Below are 21,720 nucleotides of genomic sequence, written 5' to 3'. Positions count from 1 at the left end.
GGCGTGCCACCCGATCCAACCATATACCCGTGACGGCGTGCCACCCGATCCAAACAACATAATAATCTAAAGAAAACACACATCGATCCGTAATTCTTATACTCACGAAATGCCCGAATATCAACCATAGCACGCCAAGTGCATAATACAAATCCCGGGGAGATGGGTAGCGTCATATTCTATAAAACTCAAGCACAACTAAGGTGCGATATATGATATGCATCTCGAGATCCATCCTGCTCACATAATACCACAAACTATACGGGATCTCAATACGAGTGTGAATAATCAAACCACCTCACAACCCACCTGGTATAATATAGATTACACGGAATAATTGACGACAGAAATAACGTCCAAGGCCCAAAGACCCTTCTGAAAACAACGCTATGCTGAGATGAGCACATCTGGCCTAATATAAAGCCCACATTCACATTTAGATCCATCCACGGACCTCAAACCGATTCTGATCATACCATGCTTTGCTAAATAGCCTCTCAAGGATCCACAATGACCTATTCACGACACATAAGAATAGTTGTCAAATCCGGATAAAACTTCCACAGTCCACAATCAAATGAACCGAGCGCCCTTCAGGCATAAATTTTCACATTAGCGATAGTACCACAATCTTCATACTTGGTTTTAAATCTTTAATCAACCAGGTGACTACATGTCACACTTATACCATCTTCCCGTGGGACGCACTCCCACGACCTTCCGTACCAGGTAACAAATCTGCACCTCCATACTGCCGGCCACTCTAATGCTATAAAGCAAATCAAGAATCCGCAACTCGGTACACAGAGACTCTTACACAGGACACCGATCTCAGGTGACGCTAAAAAAAATAATGCCATCTTACTCTAAACATCTGAATTCTTCCCTGCTCATCCGAGCCCTTGACATTCTTGTTGACCTCAACTGCAACCTTGATCCTCAGCCTCCAATTTCCCATGCCGCTCACTGCACCTAACATGCCAATACGTGAGAATACCAAAACTTCATAATAACCCCTGATCCACTAATAGAATAAACACTTCATCATATAGAAACCTTCTGTCATGCCCCGAACCTGGGGGGGAGGGGGTGAGACCGGCACCCGGTGCCTTACCTATCCTTGCGTACCAACTTGCGACTAAGGGACTCTGAACATATAATGTCATACTTTGGCCATAGGCCATATTGCAAGACAATTGAATGCTGAATAACATCAATATAAAGCTGGGCCGACAAGGCCGTCATAACTACTATGGCTAACAAACCAACAAAATATACATAAAAGGCCTACAAGCCCAACATACTGCACTAACTGACAGGATATGTCTACAAGCCTCTACTGATGGATATACTGTGATCGGAACAGGGCCCCGACCTACTCATAACATATATACATATATACACAAGATGTATATAAATATATATATATATATATATATATATAAGATGTACATAAAGCTCTAGACTCGGTAACTCCGAAGGGCATGGAGCTTACCGATCAAGCTGAACTCGGGCAACACCTAATGAGGAGGTCTACCCATCTGTCTATTTGAACCTGCACGCATGAAATGCAGCGCCCCAAGAAAAGAGACGTCAATACAAAATAATATACCAAGTATGTAAGGCAATATACGGAAAGCTGAAACTGAACTTATAATATAATAGCTGAAGGTAACTGGGAGTCAAAGATAATATGAAGATATGCTTACCTGCTGATACTCACTCAACTCTCTCAATATATTAAGTAAAATAGCTATCCGACTTTATAAGGTTCGGTATATGTATATATCTGCTCTGCCGTAGTAGGCTCGCTCATAGGCACTCGGCCATACTAGGCTCTGTATCTCGGCCAACTGGGCTCGCTCATAGGTGCTCGACCATAGTAGGATCGGTATATAACTTACCATCTGATCAGAGGTTGCCCAATAGGGGCCTACCCATCGATTATAGTTCGATGGTAATGAATATACTATAATACTACATATATAGGCTCTCTGCTCTCTTGACTAGAACAAGACAATGCGCAATTGAATATGAAGTCCCGATAAGGAGAATATTATAACTTACGAGACTAGAAAAATATACATAAATTTCGGAATATGAATTTCTCTTTATGTCTCGTTATCAAACGCATGTAATTATGTGATCATGCCAAAATGAAGGAAGGGCTTAGCCTTAACATACCCGGAGTAGGGAAAAATCCGTACGATATTCTTGAGAAAGGTTGCACCGTACTCCCTTAGAATCGTAAAATCTCACGTTGCTTAAGATGATAAGAAATCTCGTTGAATTGCCATGAAATCATGTTGAATTTGTTGAAGATGCTAAAGTTCCCATGTTACCAGGATAGAGAAATCTTATAAGTGAGTTGAATTTTGAATATTAACGTTACTGTTGAATGACTTCTTAAGTTTAAAGAAGTCTTATGATGTGGGCCCCACTTTAGGAATGATTTGGCCACCAAATTCCTTAATGTGACACCTATTTTAAATGACTAAAGAGTCATTGCTTGGGTTGCCACGTTAGGCACCTCAAGCTTATCCAAAATTATTTTTTAATTAATCACTAATCTCTTGATTAACTTAATAATCTCCCACTAACCAATAATTAACCAATTACCCACATAATTAAGAATTATCTCAACTTACTTATAATACCACTGACTTTTAACATACTTTATACACCTTACTATCATGGTCATGTGGTACCTTGTATGACACTAGTTCATAAATACTGGGTATTATAGCTTGGACCGTATTTTAACCCCAAATTGCCAAACTTCGACAGAACTCATTTTCTTCGATTCGCTTAGCCTCTCACCTTCACGAATTTACTTATCATTTGTTTTGAAATAGCATAAATGCTTATAACCTCAAAATAATCCCATTCCCGAGCGTGCGTCGATCAACTTACGACGAAACTTCAACATTCGAAAATGTAGGATATAACATCTCATTTCCGAGCATATATCCATTTACTTATGGCATACTTTTATGTACGAAAACGTGGGGTGTAACATCATTCCTCCCTTTGGAACATTCGTCCTCGAATGTTGACTGGTGCACTTATCACTGTCATAACCTATGTCTTCCGAATACTTTAGTACTTTTCTTGCCTTCTGGGCAACTGTTCTGTGAATAAATCCAAATTCCAGGGCATTCCCCCCTTTAGGCCTCTTTCTCATACCATGGTCTATGGTCAGAATACTTCCAATCTCGTAACTCTTGCTACCTTCTGCCCTGCAGTCTGTATGACTCTGACCTTGTAAGTGCGCCTATGCGACTCCTCTCTCCTTTTTCCCTCCAGCTTTTAGCAAATATCTAGGCCTCAATTTGTAAATATATACAGAGCTTGACAAGATGTCCCTCTGGGCATCTATAGGTATACTTGAAGTTCGTTGCTCGGTACTTTGTTGAACTTACGAATATTGCTATATCTTATTTCATAGACCCGGTTATCCATTTGTATGACTTTACTGCATCTAGGTAGGTCATACTATACCATAACTCTTACTTCGATTTATCGTTACTGAGGTCTGCTACCGAACTTCAGGTTACTTTCGTTGCTTATCCCATATGTATAAATCTAAGTCCTTTAATGCTTCCTCATTACTGTTCATCTTAAGAATGACGGCCTAATCTCATCTCATACTTTGTGAATTTTGTCCATCCATTGTTAATTCACCTCAATATTGATCTACAATATACCACTGATAACTTGAAACTTCTTACGTAATACCTTGCCATAGTATCCCAATATGATTTATCTTACGAGGGTATTTTAATCCTGTACAATTCATCAAGACGTCACTCAATCGAAGGCCCAAATGTCATCCTTTATCTATCACAATTACTCCCTTATTCTATTACCAGGGCAGCATTCCATCTCTTTTAAATTCTACTAGTCTTAGACTCCCTTGAGTATATTCAGGCTATACTGAGCTTTCTATAATTCTTGTTCTCATGGGCTTAATCCCGATGACTTATCCCTTCTCGTCACCTTCTCACTTGCCGTTTCTTATCTTTACTCATGTCTTCCTAAAACCTTGTCGCTTTACCATACTTTAGCTTGCGACCTACATATATCTGTTTATATTACTCGCAACCTTCCTTCGACTTGCTTGCACCATAGACCACTCGATATTTAGAAACCATAGGTTGGAAGATATGCCACTGACGATGCCGTTATCATTCCTGGATACTGAATCCCAGCGCTTCTAGCCTTCTATATGAAGTATGGATTATTCACAATCTTCTTCACCTGAGTACCTCGTACATTGTTCACCTTTACCTCTTCTATCTCTTTTATGACCTCCCTTCCTCATAGGTATATTTCACATTTACAACTTGAAGTTCTATATTAACACTTGCACCTCTGGTGCATACACAATCAAGTGAGAGCTTCATACTGACTTTTTATAAGGCTGGTACTCTTCTAACTGGATTTATCGTAGAGTCGTTATAGAATATAGCTGTTGTACTACCTCTCTTGTACCTCTGAAATTAAGAGTGATTTTGCAATATTCTCAATCACAATTTCTTCAGACTCCTGATTTACTTGGTTGATGTAACTCTTTAGTTTCTTCTTCCTTCTGATCAGCCTTCATGCAGACTTAAGCTATCTTCCGATCTGCGGCTCCTAGTATTAGTTATTACTTTAGCCTTTCATGGGCGCTATGGAATATCCATGATACAATCTTCTAGCAATTCAATCCTTTATCTATGCCCTGGGCTCAATTCTTTCTTTTAACTTATACCGGAGTCTTCTACGGCTATATGATTGTCAACTTATATGCTGCATGGATAACACTCCGATATCTTAAGTGCGTTCGTAACTAGCTATAGATCACTAATCGAATAATTCATTTTGTTCCATCTCAGCTTTCTTCAAACGTAAGCAATTACTTTTCCAGATCTTTTTGCCCCATTTTTGCATGCATATTTAGCTTATCTTAGTTCCCATGCATGCCAAAATTTTTGTGCAACTCATATGGTCTCGAATATTACTTTTGGTTTTACTCCCCGTTCATTAGCCATGGTAGGTGCCACTTTCTTTTGGAGTGCGTACGATTTTGTAGTGAGACTGTTTTTACATGACAATTCCTTCTTCAAGTTACTATGCTTAGGTTGAAGCCTTCTTCATTATTTCCTCAGCCAATCTTTCATTATAGTACCTAGGGAGGACCCTCTGACTCTTGCAAGGCCGCGAGCTTATTACATTGTGTCATGACCCAAAACCTATCCCGCTGTGATGGCACCTATCTCAATACTAGGCAAGCCGACAATCTCAATAAACCACATATCTTTTAAATACAAAAACATAATGATTAATTTCAGCAGAAGGAAATCTCACAAGTACAAATATAAATACTCCCAAAACCTAGTGTCACTGAGTACATGAGTATCTAATATGAATACAAGTCTAGAAAATATGGTCTATAATAGTCTGAGACCTAATACAGTAAACAAAGAGATAGAGAAGGAGAGACAAGGTCTGCGGAACACGGCAGCTACCTCAAAATCTCCTGAAAATCAACTGCGCGAAAGAATCAACACTCGATATGTCCGGGAACACCTGGATCTGCACACGAAGTGTAAGGTGTAGTATGAGTACAACCAACACAGCAAGTAACAATAATAAATAAGGAACTGAAGATAGAAACGAGCTACACAGTTATGGTTCATTTCCAGTAATTTCAGCAAAGAATAGACATGCTATCAAATTTGGTAGTTTAATGTCAAATCAATTTCTATACAGTTCCTATTCATGTAATCCGTAGATAAAAATCTTTCAGAGATTTCACAGCAATGACACATAGCAACTAAGTGCGACAATAAATGGAAATCAAGTACAACCTCTGAGGACAACAATACCTCACTAGGCTCCCAGCCCTAATCACTCACTCTCAATGGGTACCCGCGCTCACTGAGGGTGTACAGACTCCAGAGGGGCTCCTACAACCCAAGCGCTACAATCTGCATGGACAACTCACGTGCTGCATGGACAACTCACGTGCCATAATATAACTATCTGGATCCGCACGACCAACTCACGTGCTGCACGGCCAACTTACGTGCTATAGTATAATATAAGGATCCGCACAGCCAACTCACGTGCTGCACGGCCAACTCACATGCTATAGTATAATATAAGAATCTGCACGGCCAACTCACGTGCTGCACGGACAACTCACGTGCTATAGTATCAATATCTCACAATTAGGCCCTCGGCCTCACTTAGTGATAAATCTCTCCAGTCTCTCGGGCTCTTAATATACATGAAATCGGCCAAACAACAATGATATTATGTATCAATAATAACAACAGAGACTGAGATAAAATGTGCAAATAAAAGCTGAGGATGAGTACATATAGCATATAGCAGGTAATTCAACAAGTACGCGACCTCTGTGGGTCCCAACAGTACTATCACATAGCCTAAGAATGATTTCTAACATGATTTACAGTCAAATTTTTATCAACACATAGAGAGCATATAGCGAACAACAAATTATTCGACTTTACAGTTTCCTAGGACGGACCAAGTCACAATCCCCTTGGTGCACGCCCACACGCCCGTCACCTAGCATGTGCGTCACCTCCAAAATAATCACATGATATCAAAATTCGGGGTTTAATACCCTCAGGACCAGATTTAAAACTATTACTTACCTCAGAGCGTGAAATTCTTTACTTTGCTATGCCTTTGCCTCACAAATCGGCCTCCGAATGCCTCGAATCTAGTCACAAATAATTTGTTTCAGTCAATAAAATTTATTGGAATTAATTTCATAAGAAAATGCTAATTTCCATAAAATTCGAATTTTAGCTCAAAAATCGCTCGTGGGGCCCACGTCTCGGAACTCGACAAAAGTTATAAAATCTGAAAGTCCATTCAACCACGAGTCTACCTATACCAATTATACCAAATTCTGACCTCAACTCGACCCTCAAATCTACAAAACTTATTTCCAAATTTCTAAGTACCAATCTCTGATTTATACCTCAAAATCATGTAATCTAGTCGGATTATTCGATGATAATTCAATATTATGGAGTAGAAATGATCACAAGGGACTTACTCAAGTTTTCCTTGAAAATATATCACAAATCGCCTCTCCTCAAGATCCAATTTGTCAAAAATGGTGAATGGGACGAAGTCCCTGTTTTTATAATTCTACCTCGATTTTAGCCTTCGATCGAGGTCCTCGATCCTAGGCCTCGATCCTGGCCCTCAATCCTGGGCCTCGATCGTGGCTTCGACCGTGGCCCTCGACCCTAGGCTCGATCATGGCTTTGATCATGGCCCTCGTCCCTGGGCTTGATTCTGGCAGGTTTTGGGCTCGATTCTGAGAGATTTCTGGGCTCGAATCTGGCAGAAGAAATTTCCAACAGAAGGAAATTGCAGTAGCTGTTGTAGTTCAATTTTTTAATCCGTTAATCATCCAAAACTCACCCGAGGCCCTCGAGACCTCAACCAAATATACCAACAAGTCCTAAAATATCATACGAACTTAGTCGAATCCTCAAATCACCTCAAACAACGCTAAAACCATGAATTACGCCCCATTTCAAGCCTATTGAACTTTGAAATTTCTAATTTCTACAAATAACGCCGAAACCTATCAAATCACGCCCGATTGACCTCAAATTTTGCACATAATTCATAAATGACATAACATACCTATTAATATTTTCAGAATCGGATTTCGACCCCGATATCAAAAAGTCAACCCCTCGGTCAAACTTCTCAAAAATTTAACTTTCGGCATTTCAAGTCTAATCCCTCTATGAACCTCCAAATAATTCTTCCGGACACGCTCCTAAGTCCAAAATCACCATACAGAGCTATTGAAATTATCAGAATTCGAATCCAAGGTCGTTTACACATAGGTCCATATTCGGTCCACTTTTCTAACTTAATTTTTCAATTATGAGACTAAGTGTCTCATTTCACTCCGAATTCCTTCTGGACCCGAACCAACTAACCCGGTAAGTCTTAAAATGACTGTGAAGCATAAATTAAGCAGTAAATGGGGGAACAAGGCTGTAATACTCAAAACGACTAGTCGGGTCGTTACATTCTCCCCCACTTAAACATACGTTCATCCTCGAACGTGCCAAGAGTTATTCTTAACCTTCAAATCTCTATTCCACCTTACTACGCACATACCCGGGGGTGATCTCACGTCCCCTATTCTCTATAGGCCTGACCACACAACATAACTGAAAATCATTAATTTAACCTTAGACCAAAAACCACGGAGGAATTCTTTTCAAGACCCGAACCTCACATCTACTCACTGTATAAGCCTGAACAAGTTGTATCCAGCCATAACCATAATCCTCTCTTAAGCCGACTTTCAATATTATCCTCCCGAATATACCATAATCAAGCCTGATAGTACCCATTCTAGGTCCAATGACCTTATATTATTAAACACAACTATCCCACAGACACGCCACATCAATATAACTCAAGCCACAACTGCGCAATCTGTGTACCCAAATATGGGAGATGTCTCAAGGAAGAGAACTGCATTTCAAGTTCAACAAGCACCACCACAACTGCAATGTTACAACCAACTCCTCAAATTTTGTGAAGAGGATAACCGTAGGTACATGTGCACAATTGTAGAGGAAGGAAATTAATAGATTAGATAAATTATTATAGAAATAGAATTCCCACACACGACACGGACAACTCACGTGCCAATAATATGAATTGCCCGGCATGGTCACAGGCCTCCAGTCCCAGCATATCATACAGGAGCAATTAAACAAGTACACTTATATATGATAATGAAATAAGATTCCCATGCTCCTGGATTGGTAGAAATAATACGCCATAGTGTAAGCACGTGCAAAGTCTGCTATCACACTTCAAATCAGATTTTTTTATCCCGTTTATTTAGGGAATCATCTTCTTTGTAACCTCAAGTATAGCCCAGATAGTTCTCAACAAAGGTACGAATACACGAAACGTTATAACTTTACGCTTAACAGTCAACTCTAGGCATATAATAGCCTCAGCATTCTTCCGAGTATGAATACTTGCTCTATTGACCGCACATTGGCTCAAACCTCACATATATGCGCACTCATAGCGCATAGCTATCACAAATAATTAACGCAACTAGTGTCTCTACTGAGTTTTAAATAAAATAGTCACCTTAAATAGGGTTGCAACCCCGAAACAATATACTTCTGAGAACTCCCAGTCTCCAAATTCATCGAACACATGAATCACCGTAACTGATCCCAACTCCAGCACTAAAATGACTAACACATCTTCCATTCACGATAATCCCATGAGGAATACTTTCATAATTCTTCTGTGCCACATAACAATAATTTGAATATCAGCTGTCTATCAACCAGGTGAGTACTGCAATACTGATGAACATCCATAAGTCAAAACACAACGCGCCTTCTGAAATGCGCACTCTTATCAGGAATTACCGAGTAGTTATAACATTCATCGAAATATTTCAAACTGACCATGTTGTCCGACATTCGTTACCTTCTCTTCAAGACTGAACTGTTACCTTGTACATGCAAATCCTAATCCTGCACAACACACCACATCTATTATGCCATCATGCGACAAGCACAAGAATCCCATTATCAACTCTAAGTCACCAGCAAATTACATACCTGGTTAATTAGAAACCTTCATCTTGCTTCCTTCCAAGAGGAAATTATAATACACAACACGTTTTCCACACCAGTAGAAAATATCCGGTTCAAACCATGGTAGAAACCATCAAGAACACTTTGAAATCCATCTTCACATAACCAAGCTATTAGAACTAAATTTCTCTAACTTGACCAAACCACGTAGGTCACCAAACCCAAGAATATTACCACCAAAACATCTGTAGAGTCTCACCACATCATAATTACCCCTATAAATACCACAACCGAAACACCCACTCTGAAAATACCTTATGCGAATTTAAAAATTGTTCCTTTTTCCTTTCTTATACTGAAATATAGAATCCATAGTCAAACAGAATTACCACACGTCCCGATACCATCCAATGTAAGTAACCGATTCTAGTGATATACAAAATCGAAAAAATTTCAATTTCCACATATACATTTTGAATCCATTAGAACCCTCTCGATAGTCATCCATTCTGCTCAAATCTAATTTACTCCGCCCCAAACGGGCCGAAATATATGTGCTCCTTTAACAAAGTCAACACTCAAATAAGTAACCCTGCCTTAACACGACCAATCAGATTCATACTTCGTATGCACTACATCCTTCAAAATAATAACTTAATCATTCCAAACTTTTCATATTCCTATAAAGTGCCTTATAACCCATATTCAGGAATTTCCTTACTCGGGGTCATCCTCGATCTCCCTCTCTGCGAGTCATAACTGATCTACAAGTATGCCTCCGACCAAAACAAAAATTTAACACATAACCATGAAATCAAATTGTCAATAGCAGGCTCCCCCATTTAGCCTTAAGCTGCAATTATATAAAATTAGAACCCGCAAGGATTTCTCCTTCTCAATTACCAAGATCTCGCACCGTTAACCCGCCAAACTTCTCAAAGTCTTTTGTTAACCTTTTCATGAACATTCTGAATCACCAGCTACCATTACACACTAGACCTCTTACTAGGTAGCAAGTAATATTCCTCGTAAAAGTTTCATCAACATCACGCCACCGCTAACCACTCACAGGAGATAACCCACCTGTGGAATTTCTTACCGTCATCTTCCAACGATGCTGCACTGGGTGCAACAACTACGTAATCAACAAATTCTCCTAAGCTAATGCTCACCCACCATTTGTATAAGTCAGCACTTTCCCTTTTGACATCAACTGAAAGTTCAATAATACCTTCCGAACTCAAGTCATATTGCGCCTGAAACGATAATTAGATCTTCACATCCCTTTTTATTTCAAACAAAATCCTTTCTGCCATATTCAATCTTTCTTCGTATAGTAACCCTCACTCCAAATAAAGTCCGTAAACCAAATCACATTCTATCACGATTCCAAATCATTCTACACTTTCTCAAGGCACGCAACTACCCTACCACATAATTCATATGCTAATCTGCCACTCTTACTTCGGTTAAACCATCTCCTTTAAACAATGTCTCAACCTCTACTTCTCCTACTTGACCTGTTAGTACTTCAACCACTGTGAAACACTTCCAGTCATGTATTCCCTCACACTTTGCTGCCCAACTGTTGCATCAAATCAAAATGCATCTCTATCGCACCTGAACCAATAAATTGTTACCGACTCTAAGCCTCTACGAAGATAATCTTTATCGAGCCATCAATATTAGAAATACCCATTCGATTCTGAACCTCTGCACACAGCTATCTCTGGCAACCGCCCCTCCTGCATCATTTCATAACACCCTACCTCGAAGGCAAAATCCAGGAAGACCGTAACACCGGAGGACCATAATGCGTTCAAAAAAGGATGGCGATACAGCATCACAATGAAAATTCGACCATGCTCGCAAATACCAAGTCTTATAACTTTAACAACCAACTTAGACATCTATAGTCCGACTGCCTTTCCTCCGCTTGAATTAATTGCTGAACCCCTTAATCATGTACTGATAAATCCTCTCTTCGAGCCATTCACCGCCTCAACACATAACGAGCACCTTACCATTACACCAATATTGTGCGATAACAACGCATAGCCATCGTAACAACCCGTGCACAGTCTCGAAATCATATACTGAGCTGGAATAAAAGAAGATTCAAATCACAAAGCCATTCTACCGCTCATCGAGCTACAAATTCCACTCGTAGGGATATTATCTGACATATGAGTCCAAATGTACAGGTTTCAACTGAAGCTACCGAGCCTAAGCTGTGGTCTAAACCTGGGCTCAAGTCTTCCAGACTGGCCCATCACCAAAACATAGAATATACATCTCAAACATCATTCGTAGAATCACAACCTGGCGATGCACAACTGATACAGAGCGCTCATGTGCGCATATGAAATGCGTGAAAGGAATTCAAAGAGTTATGTTTCTAGCTGAATCGATTCCGCACGATAGAATACAAGAAGGGAAATTTTCCTAAGTATTCTGCAGCCTCTCGAAGATAAGTACAGACGTCTCCGTACCGATCCGCAAGACTCTAATAAACCTGCGCATGACTCGTGAGACCTACGTAACCTAGGCTCTAATACCAACTTATCACGACCAAAAACCTAGCCCGTCGTGATGGCGCCTATCTCAGTACTAGGCAAGCCGACAATCTAAGTAAACCACATATCTTTTAAATACGAAAACATAATGATTAATTTCAGCGGAAGAAAATCTCACAAGTACAAATATAAATACTCCCAAAACCCGGTGTCACTAAGTACATGAGCATCTAATATGAATAAAAGTATGAAAAATATGGTCTATAATAGTCTGAGACCAAATACAGTAAACAAGGAGATAGAGAAGGAGAGACAAGGTCTGCGAAACACGACAGCTACCTCAAAATCTCCTGAAAATCAACTGCGTGAAAGGATCAACACCGGCTATGTCCGGGAACATCTGGATCTGCACACAAAGTGCAGGGTGTAGTATGAGTACAACCAACTCAGCAAGTAACAATAATAAATAAGGAACTGAAGATAGAAACGAGCTACACAGTTATGGTTCATTTTCAGTAATTCCAGCAAAGAATAGACATGGTATCAAATCTGGCAGTTTAATGTAAAATCAATTTCTATACAGTTCCTGTTCATATAATTCGTAGATATAAATCTTTCAGAGATTTCACAGCAATGACAGATAGAAACTAAGTGCAACAACAAATGGAAATCAAGTACAACCTCTGAGGACAACAATCACTTACTGGGCTCCCAGCCCTCATCACTCACTAGGCTCCCAGACCTCATCACTCACTCTCAATGGGTACCCGCGCTCACTGGGGGTGTACAGACTCCGGATCGGCTCCTATAACCCAAGCACTATAATCTGCACGGACATCTCACGTGCTGCACGAACAACTCACGTGCCAGAATATAACTATCTGGATCCACACGGCCAACTCACATGCTATAGTATAATATAAGGATCCGCACGGCCAACTCACATGCTGCACGGCCAACTCACGTGCTATAGTATAATATAAGAATCTGCACGGCCAACTCACGTGCTATAGTATAATATAAGAATCTGCACGGCCAACTCACGTGCTGCACGGACAACTAACGTGCTATAGTATCAATATCTCACAATCAAGCCCTCGGCCTCACTCAGTCATAAATATCTCCAGTCTCTCGGGCTATTAATAATCATGAAATCAGCCCAAACAACAATGATATGATGTATTAATAATAACAACAGAGACTGAGATAAAATGTGCAAGTAAAAGATGAAGCTGAGTACATATAGCATTTAGTAGGTAATTCAACAAGTACGCGACCTATGTGAGTCCCAACATTACTATCACATAGCCTAAGCATGATTTCTAACATGATTTACAGTCAAATTTTTATCAACACATAGAGAGAATATAACTAACAACAAATTATTCGACTTTACAATTTCCCGGGACAGACCAAGTCACAATCCCCTCGGTGCACGCCCACACGCCCGTTACCTAGCATGTGCGTCACCTCCAAAATAATCACATGATACCAAAATCCGGGGTTTAATACTCTCAGGACCAGATTTAAAACTGTTACTTACCTCAAAGCGTGAAATTCTTTACTATGCTATGCCTTTGCCTCGCAAATCGGCCTCCGAATGCCTCGAATCTAGTCACAAATAATTTGTTTCAGTCAATAAAATTTATTGGAATTAATTTCATAAGAAAATACTAATTTCCATAAAAATCCGAATTTTAGCTCAAAAATCGCCCGTGGAGCCCACGTCTCGGAACTCGACAAAAGTTATAAAATCCGAAAGTTCATTCAACCACGAGTCTATATATACCAATTTTACCAAATTCTGACCTCAACTCGACCCTCAAATCTACAAATCTTATTTCCAAATTTCTAAGTTCCAATCTCCGATTTACACCTTAAAATCATGTAATCTAGTCGGATTATTCGATGATAATTCAATATTATAGAGTAGAAATGATCACAAGGGACTTACCTCAAGTTTTCCTTGAAAATATATCAAAAACCGCCTCTTCTCAAGCTCCAATTTGTCAAAAATGGTGAATGGGACGAAGTCCCTGTTTTTATAATTCTGCCCAGACTACCTCGGTTCTGCCTCGATCTTAGCCTATGATCGAGGTCCTCGATCCTGGCCCTCGATCTTAGGCCTCGATCCCGGCCCTCGATCCTGGGCCTCGATTGTGGCTTCGACCCTGCCTTCGACTGTGGCCCTCGACCATGGGCTCGATCATAGCTTCGATCGTGACCCTTGTCCCTGGGCTCGATTCTGGCAAGTTCTGGTCTTGATTCTGAGAGATTTCTGGGCTCGAATCTCGCAGAAGAAATTTCCAACATAAGGAAATTGCAGGAGTTGTTGTAGTTCAATATTTTGATCCGTTAACCATTCGAAACTCACCCGAGGCCCTCGAGACCTCAACCAAATATACAAACAAGTCCTAAAACATCATACGAACTTAGTCAAATCCTCAAATCACTTCAAACAATGCTAAAACCAGGAATTATGCCCCAATTCAAGCCTATTGAACTTTGAAATATCTAATTTCTACAAATAACGCCGAAACCTATCAAATCATCTCCGATTGACCTCAAATTTTGTACACAAGTCATAAATGACATAACATACCTATTAAAATTTTCAGAATTAGATTTCGACCCTGACATCAAAAAGTCAACCTCTCGGTCAAACTTCCCAAAAATTCAACATTCGGCATTTCAAGTCTAATACCTCTATGGACCTCCAAAAATTCTTCCGGACACGCTCCTAAGTCCAAAATCACCATACGGAGCTATTGGAATTATCAGAATTCGAATCCGAGGTCATTTACACATAGTTCCATATCCAGTCCACTTTTCTAACTTAATTTTTTAATTATGAGACTAAGTGTCTCATTTCACTCCGAATTGCTTCTGGGTCGTTACACATTGTTTACCCGACAGAATTGTTGATGTTTTTTTTCTTACTTGTAATTTTCCTTACTTACCTCCATGCCCTTGTGCTCGTAGGGTTGCTTCTGAACTTAAATTTTGACTGTTTCCCAGTGTCACTCTCTTTTATTTCCGTAACACTTATACTACACCTTTTAACTACCCAACTCCTATCTGAATATTTCTCAAGGATCACGATGTCATAACTGTGAGGCTAAATTTCCCATGTTGGGGTTCCCTATGTTTATCTTGAACGATTTGTTGATTTGTCTGTATCCTCTTGTCTATCCATAACTAGGCTCTTCTTGAATCAACAGCTAACTATTCGTTGGCCCATCCTCATATCAATATTCCGTGTAATATTTCTTGGATTATTTCCTTTGTCTTAACTTGCCTCTCGCACTGGCTCCTTATCTATCAATGACATCTCGGGCAGAAACTCTTACTTCCTCTTCTTGACATCGTTTTTGCATAATGTTCTGGAATCGTAGCATATTGGTAGGCTTTGAATAAGTGCAATCTCATCTCTTTTTCATTTTTTATCGCATTTTCCTTTACCATTCCATAATTACTAGAAATACTTAATTCTGACTTAATGCCATATCACTCCATATTCCCCCCTTTAGGGGAGTACTAAGAGTTGGAGCTACGAAGACCTACCTATATATGTTTTATCTCTTCATCTTTGGCGTCTTTTCACATCATCGATGACCCTTATTAGCCTTGCGTTAATCATACTATACCAAGGATAACGAAATTCCTTAATCACGAGGGTGACACTTAGTGTAACTGGCACACATAGTCCTTTAAGCTTAACTTTGCTCGCATTGCTTTCTTTAGGAAAGCGTCTTCCTGAACGACCATTCTCTGAATTCCTCATGAATCTTCTTCTGTTGTTCATTCTATTATTGCCAGAACGCAATCTGAAATTCTCATGATGTCGACCATTATCAAATCATTTAGTCCCTAATTCATGTTTAGTTTATCTTGTTCACCATTCCATATTGATTTCTATTACTCTGGGGTTTAACTCTCCTTTCTGGTAGTCACGTTGGACTCATGAACTTATTTCTCGAAATGAGGATATGATTTTATGGCCTATACTCTTTTGGTGTCTCAAGGCCTGTCACCTCTCGTCTTTTGCTTCACTTGACTATAGACTCTGTAATACTGTCATCTTTTGATATACCGTTGTCATCCGTGTATCATATCTTACTCATAATGCTTCATTAACTATTTTCTTATTTCCCACTAACATTTCTGTCTATCACTTTATTTTGAAAACTCGAACAAGACATTCTTTTGCTTTTAGCGCCCCTTGCTCCATCCATTGGCTCTTCAGGTTGCCTAACATTCTTTCTCTACTAGGGACGGGAGCCATACTAAGTTAATATTTATTCCTTCCAAGAATCCAGTCCCTATCTTTGAACATTCTAGTATTCATATCTAGCTGTACTATTCTAGAGTGCACCATCTGAGCGTCTCACAAGGAGATCCATTAGTACATTTGCAATATTCATCGGAAATGTCAACTAACGCAAACAACCCATCTATCATTTTGGGTTATTCTAAACCCAACGTGATCCTGATAGCCCATCCTTCTCTTAAACCATATTTGTCAACTCCCATAGGGCATAACTAAGATGGGTGTGGCCAATCGTACATACCTCTATTACCGTTGAAGGTAACTCAAAATGCTTATTTTTCTATGCCTGAGTTTCAAATACCGATAATCTTCATTAACTGGGTGCCTCGTACCCTTCTTCACCTTGATTCTTTTACTTGTTGAAACTTGTATCTAGCGTCTAAATCTCTTATTCCTTGTTACCGTAAGAGTGGATAGATATTCATGCCTTAGGGATCCTTATCAAGAAGCTTACACGTCTTTGTATCCACATGTTCTGCTGGAGACCTTACATTTACTCATCATAAGCATGGTGCAAAATCGAGTCCCTCTGACTCAATTCTTCCATAGCCATATTCAATCCCTTACCAACCGTCTTTCTAAATGTCGGTGTCATTGTATTATGAATATAATGGAATTTAGGAATCTGAATTCTTACAAGTGAGCTCTACCACGCGATCTAGAATAAGAAGAAAGAGTGACAGTCCTAAATTCCGTGTAGCCTCCTGCTTATAAGTGTGGTGCACGACACACCCAAAAACAAGACTCTAATAGACACGGCTTGTAGACTCCCTAGGACAGAACTGCTCTGATACCACTTTTGTCACGCCCCAAACCTGGGGGGCGAGACCGACACCCGGTGCCTTACCTATCCTTGCGTACCAACTTGCGACTAAGGGAATCTGGACATATAATGTCATACTTTGGCCATGGGCCACATTGCAAGACAATTGAATGCTGACTAAACATCAATATAAAGGTGGGCCGACAAGGCCGTCATAACTACTATGGCTGGCAAACCAACAAAATATACATAAAAGTCCTACAAGCCCAACATACTGCACTAACTGACATGATATGTCTGCAAGCCTCTACTGATGGATATACTGTGATTAGAACAGGGCCTCGACCTACTCATAACATATATACATATATATATATATATATATATATATATATATATATATATATATATATATATATACAAGATGTACATAAAGCTCTAGATCGGCAACTCTGAAGGGCATGGAGCTTACCGAGCAAGTTGAACTCGGGCAACACCTAATGAGGAGGTCTACCCATCTGTTTGTCTGAACCTGCACGCATGAAATGCAGCGCCCCTAGAAAAGGGACGTCAGTACGAAATAATGTACCGAGTATGCAAGGCAATATACTGAAAGCTGAAACTGAACTGATAATATAATAGCTGAAGGTAACTGGGAGTCAAAGATAATCTGAAGATATGCTTTCCTGCTGATACTGACTCAACTCTCTCAATATAGTAAGTAAAATAGCTGCCCGGCTTTATAAGTCTCGGTATATGCATATATCTGCTCTACCTTAGTAGGCTCACTCATAGGAATTCGGCCATACTAGGCTCTGTATCTTGGCCAACTAGGCTCACTCATAGGCGCTCGGCCATAGTAGGCTCGGTATATAACTTACCATCTGATCAAAGGTTGCCCAATAGGGGCCTGCCCATCGATTATAGCTTGATGGTAATGAAAATACTGTAATACTACATATATAGGCTCTCTGCTCTCTTGACTAGAACAAGACAATACGCAATTGAATATGAAGTCCCGATAAGGAAAATATTATAACTTACGAGACTAGGAAAATATACATAAATTCTGGAATATGAATTTCTCTTTATGTCTCGTTATCAAACGCATGTAATTACGTGATCATGCTAAAATGAAGGAAGGTCTTAGCCTTAACATACCTGGAGTAGAAAAAAATTCGTACTCCCTTAGAATTGCAAAATCTCACGTTGCTTAAGATGCTAAGAAATCTCGTTGAATTACCATGAAATCATGTTGAATTTGTTGAAGATGCTAAAGTTCCCATGTTACAAGGATAGAGAAATCTTACAAGTGAGTTGAATTTTGAAGATTAACGTTACTGTTGAATGACTTCTTAAGTTTTAAGAAGTCTTATGATGTGGGCCCCACTTTAGGAATGATTTGGCCACCAAATTCCTTAATGTGACACCTATTTTAAATGACTAAAGAGTCATTGCTTGGGCTGCCACGTTAGGCACCTCAAGATTATCCAAAATTTTTCTTTAATTAACCACTAATCTCTTTATTAACTTAATAATTTCTTCCTAACCAATAATTAATCAATTACTCACATAATTAAGAATTATCTCAAATTACTTATAATACCACCCACTTTTAACATACTTTATACACCTTACTATCATGGTCATGTGGTAACTTGTATGACACTAGTCCATAAATACCAGGTATTATAGCTTGGACCATATTTTATCCCCAAATTGCCAAACTTCGACGAAACTCATTTTCTTCGATTCGCTTAGCCTCTCACCTTCACGAATTTACTTATCACTAGTTTTGAAATAGCATAAATGCTTATAACCTCAAAATAATCCCAGTCTCGAGCGTGCGTCGATCAACTTACGACGAATCTTCAACGTCCGAAAATGCAGGATATAACATCTAATTTCCGAGCATATATCGATTTACTTATGGCATACTTTTATGTACAAAAACGTGGGGTGTAACACCTTCTACTTAGCTCATTCCAGAAGAACCAATGCAACACGCAACTAAATTCTCAAACCGTAGCAAAATACAAACCTCGAGTAGTGGTCTAAACCATCATAATTCTTCCAAGTTCCATCTACACATAACATGCCATAATACTCGAATGCCCCCAAATAAAATCAATTATGGCGGTCGTCAAGCCTCACACGTACCGCCACAAATCACATGTACAACTCAACACGCTGAAGGTACTGATCATTGCCACCATAATGCCAGTGCAACCATTGCTAACCGAACTGAATTCTTCTAATTCACTCGAGACTCCCCCTAGAAATAATAATAATAATAATAGCTCCATTAACAACATCATGAACCCAATTCCGCACTCATCCCGAGTGACCTTATTTCACGAGACCACGTTGTCCCCAAAACCCGCGAACCATCACATACTATCCTTGTGCGCATATTCGCATCTTCAACGGGTACACCCATTTTGAAAATTCTTCTATGAATCCAAAGTTATTTTTCTCTCATTCCTCCAATGCCACACCGCAGACCAAAGATAACGTAGAACACTCCAAGACACTTTTCATAATCTGCTACAAAAGCTCAATACTTAACCATACTACTAGGACCATTGTTGAGAGTCACTCACTCTGACCTGCCCCCAAATATAATCAAACTCCAAGGCCCTATTAGCCCATGAACACCCTCCTCGAAGAAGCAACCGACTGAATTTCTTTTCTTATACACCACTTCCACACGAATCCTAGACTCTAAGTCTTCCCCAAACCTGAACACGAATCGATAAGGCCAAATATAGCACACATTCCTCAAATCCTTTTCTCGAACTACCTCTGATGCTTTCTTACCTTAGTAATGGCGACCCATCAATACGCTGATAACCAGAAACCGCACTAGTTGACAACTACACAATCCAATCATAGACGGTGGGGCTCTCCCACTTAGCCTAAAGCTACCATTGCATAACCCTGGAACCCACCAAGATTCCTTATCTCCTATTGACATGATCTTGTACAATCAACCCGCCAAATTTCCTCAAAATCCTTAGGTTAAACATTTCATGAACATTCTAAATCACTAGCCATATTCACATATTCGACCTCTTACTGGATAACCAGTAAAATTATTCGTAGAAGCTTTATCAACACTACGCAACCGCTAACCTGCTCACAGGAGATATCCCACGTGTGGAAATTTCATGCCGACATCCTCCAACAATGCTGCACCGAGTACAATTACCACGAAGACAACAAACCATCCTAATCCCGTGTTCATTCACCAGCTGTACAGGTTCGTTCACTCCTCGTGGACATCAACTAAGGGTGCGACAATACATTCCAATCCAAAGTCATATTGTATCCTGCTTCATGTTAAGCAACTCCCTCCTATCACACCCAATATTCCTCAATGTAGCATCCCATATTCCAAATTAAGCCCGTAGACCTAGTCACTGTCCACCATAAATCCCAAATCACTCTATCTTCCCCCAAGGTGTGTGGCTCTCCTACCACAAAACCTGTATGATACTCTGCCACTCTCCCACTTTGGTCAAACCCTCTCTTCTAAGTGACTACTCGACTTCTGTTTCCTTATACTTGGCTTTCTAGAAGTTTAACTACCACAAGATACCTCTCACATGTCCTTCCTTATCCTTTGTTGCCCAGTTGTTGCCTTAACTCAAAATTCATCTCTGTAGAACCCGAACCAACAGATCACCGCCAACTCTAAACCTCCCTGAAGATCATCTTCCTTGAGCTATCAACATTAGGATTACCGATTTGATTCTGAACCACAGCACACTGTGACATCTGACTGCCGCTTCCCCGGCACCATTCACAATACTCTGCCCCAAAGGCGATTTGAAGAAGGCCATAACACCGGCGAACTCAACACATTCAATCAAGGACAACGACACCACATCTCGGATGAAGATTCCACCACACTTGAAAATACCAAGTCTCGTTACTCCATCAATCCAACTTGAACATTCTTAGTCCAATTGTCTTTCCCTCCGCTGTAAATAAAACACTGAACCTCTGAATCACGCATTGAGAAAAACCTCCTTTCAATTCATTCACTGCCCCTACACGTAGACAAGTATCCTACCATTACTTTAATACTGTGTGATAACAACTCATGAACATCATAGCAATTGGTGCATAGCCCCAAAACCATCAGAAATACAGCTACTGAGCTGAGATGACTGAACATCCTTCCACAAGGCGACGACGTTAGCCCAATCGAATACGTAGGGAGAAACATCCAGCTCTACATCAGTAGTGCCATTAAAATTCCTCGATTCCAATTTATAATAAGCGCTTCGCGTCGCGTAAGATTGAATAGGAAGGAAATGAAGGCATAAGCCTCAAATGAATCGAATTGCACGATGAGGAATCAAGAAGGGAAGTGCTCCTATCAGCATGGTAGCCACTCGAAGATAAGTGCAGACGTCTCTGTACCGATCTGCAAGACTCTACTAGACTCGCTCATGACTCGTGAGACCTAAG

This window comes from Nicotiana tabacum, chromosome 21 (assembly GCF_000715075.1).
Source record: "Nicotiana tabacum cultivar K326 chromosome 21, ASM71507v2, whole genome shotgun sequence".
Taxonomy (NCBI): Eukaryota; Viridiplantae; Streptophyta; class Magnoliopsida; order Solanales; family Solanaceae; genus Nicotiana; species Nicotiana tabacum.
This window is presented reverse-complemented; position numbering follows the sequence as displayed.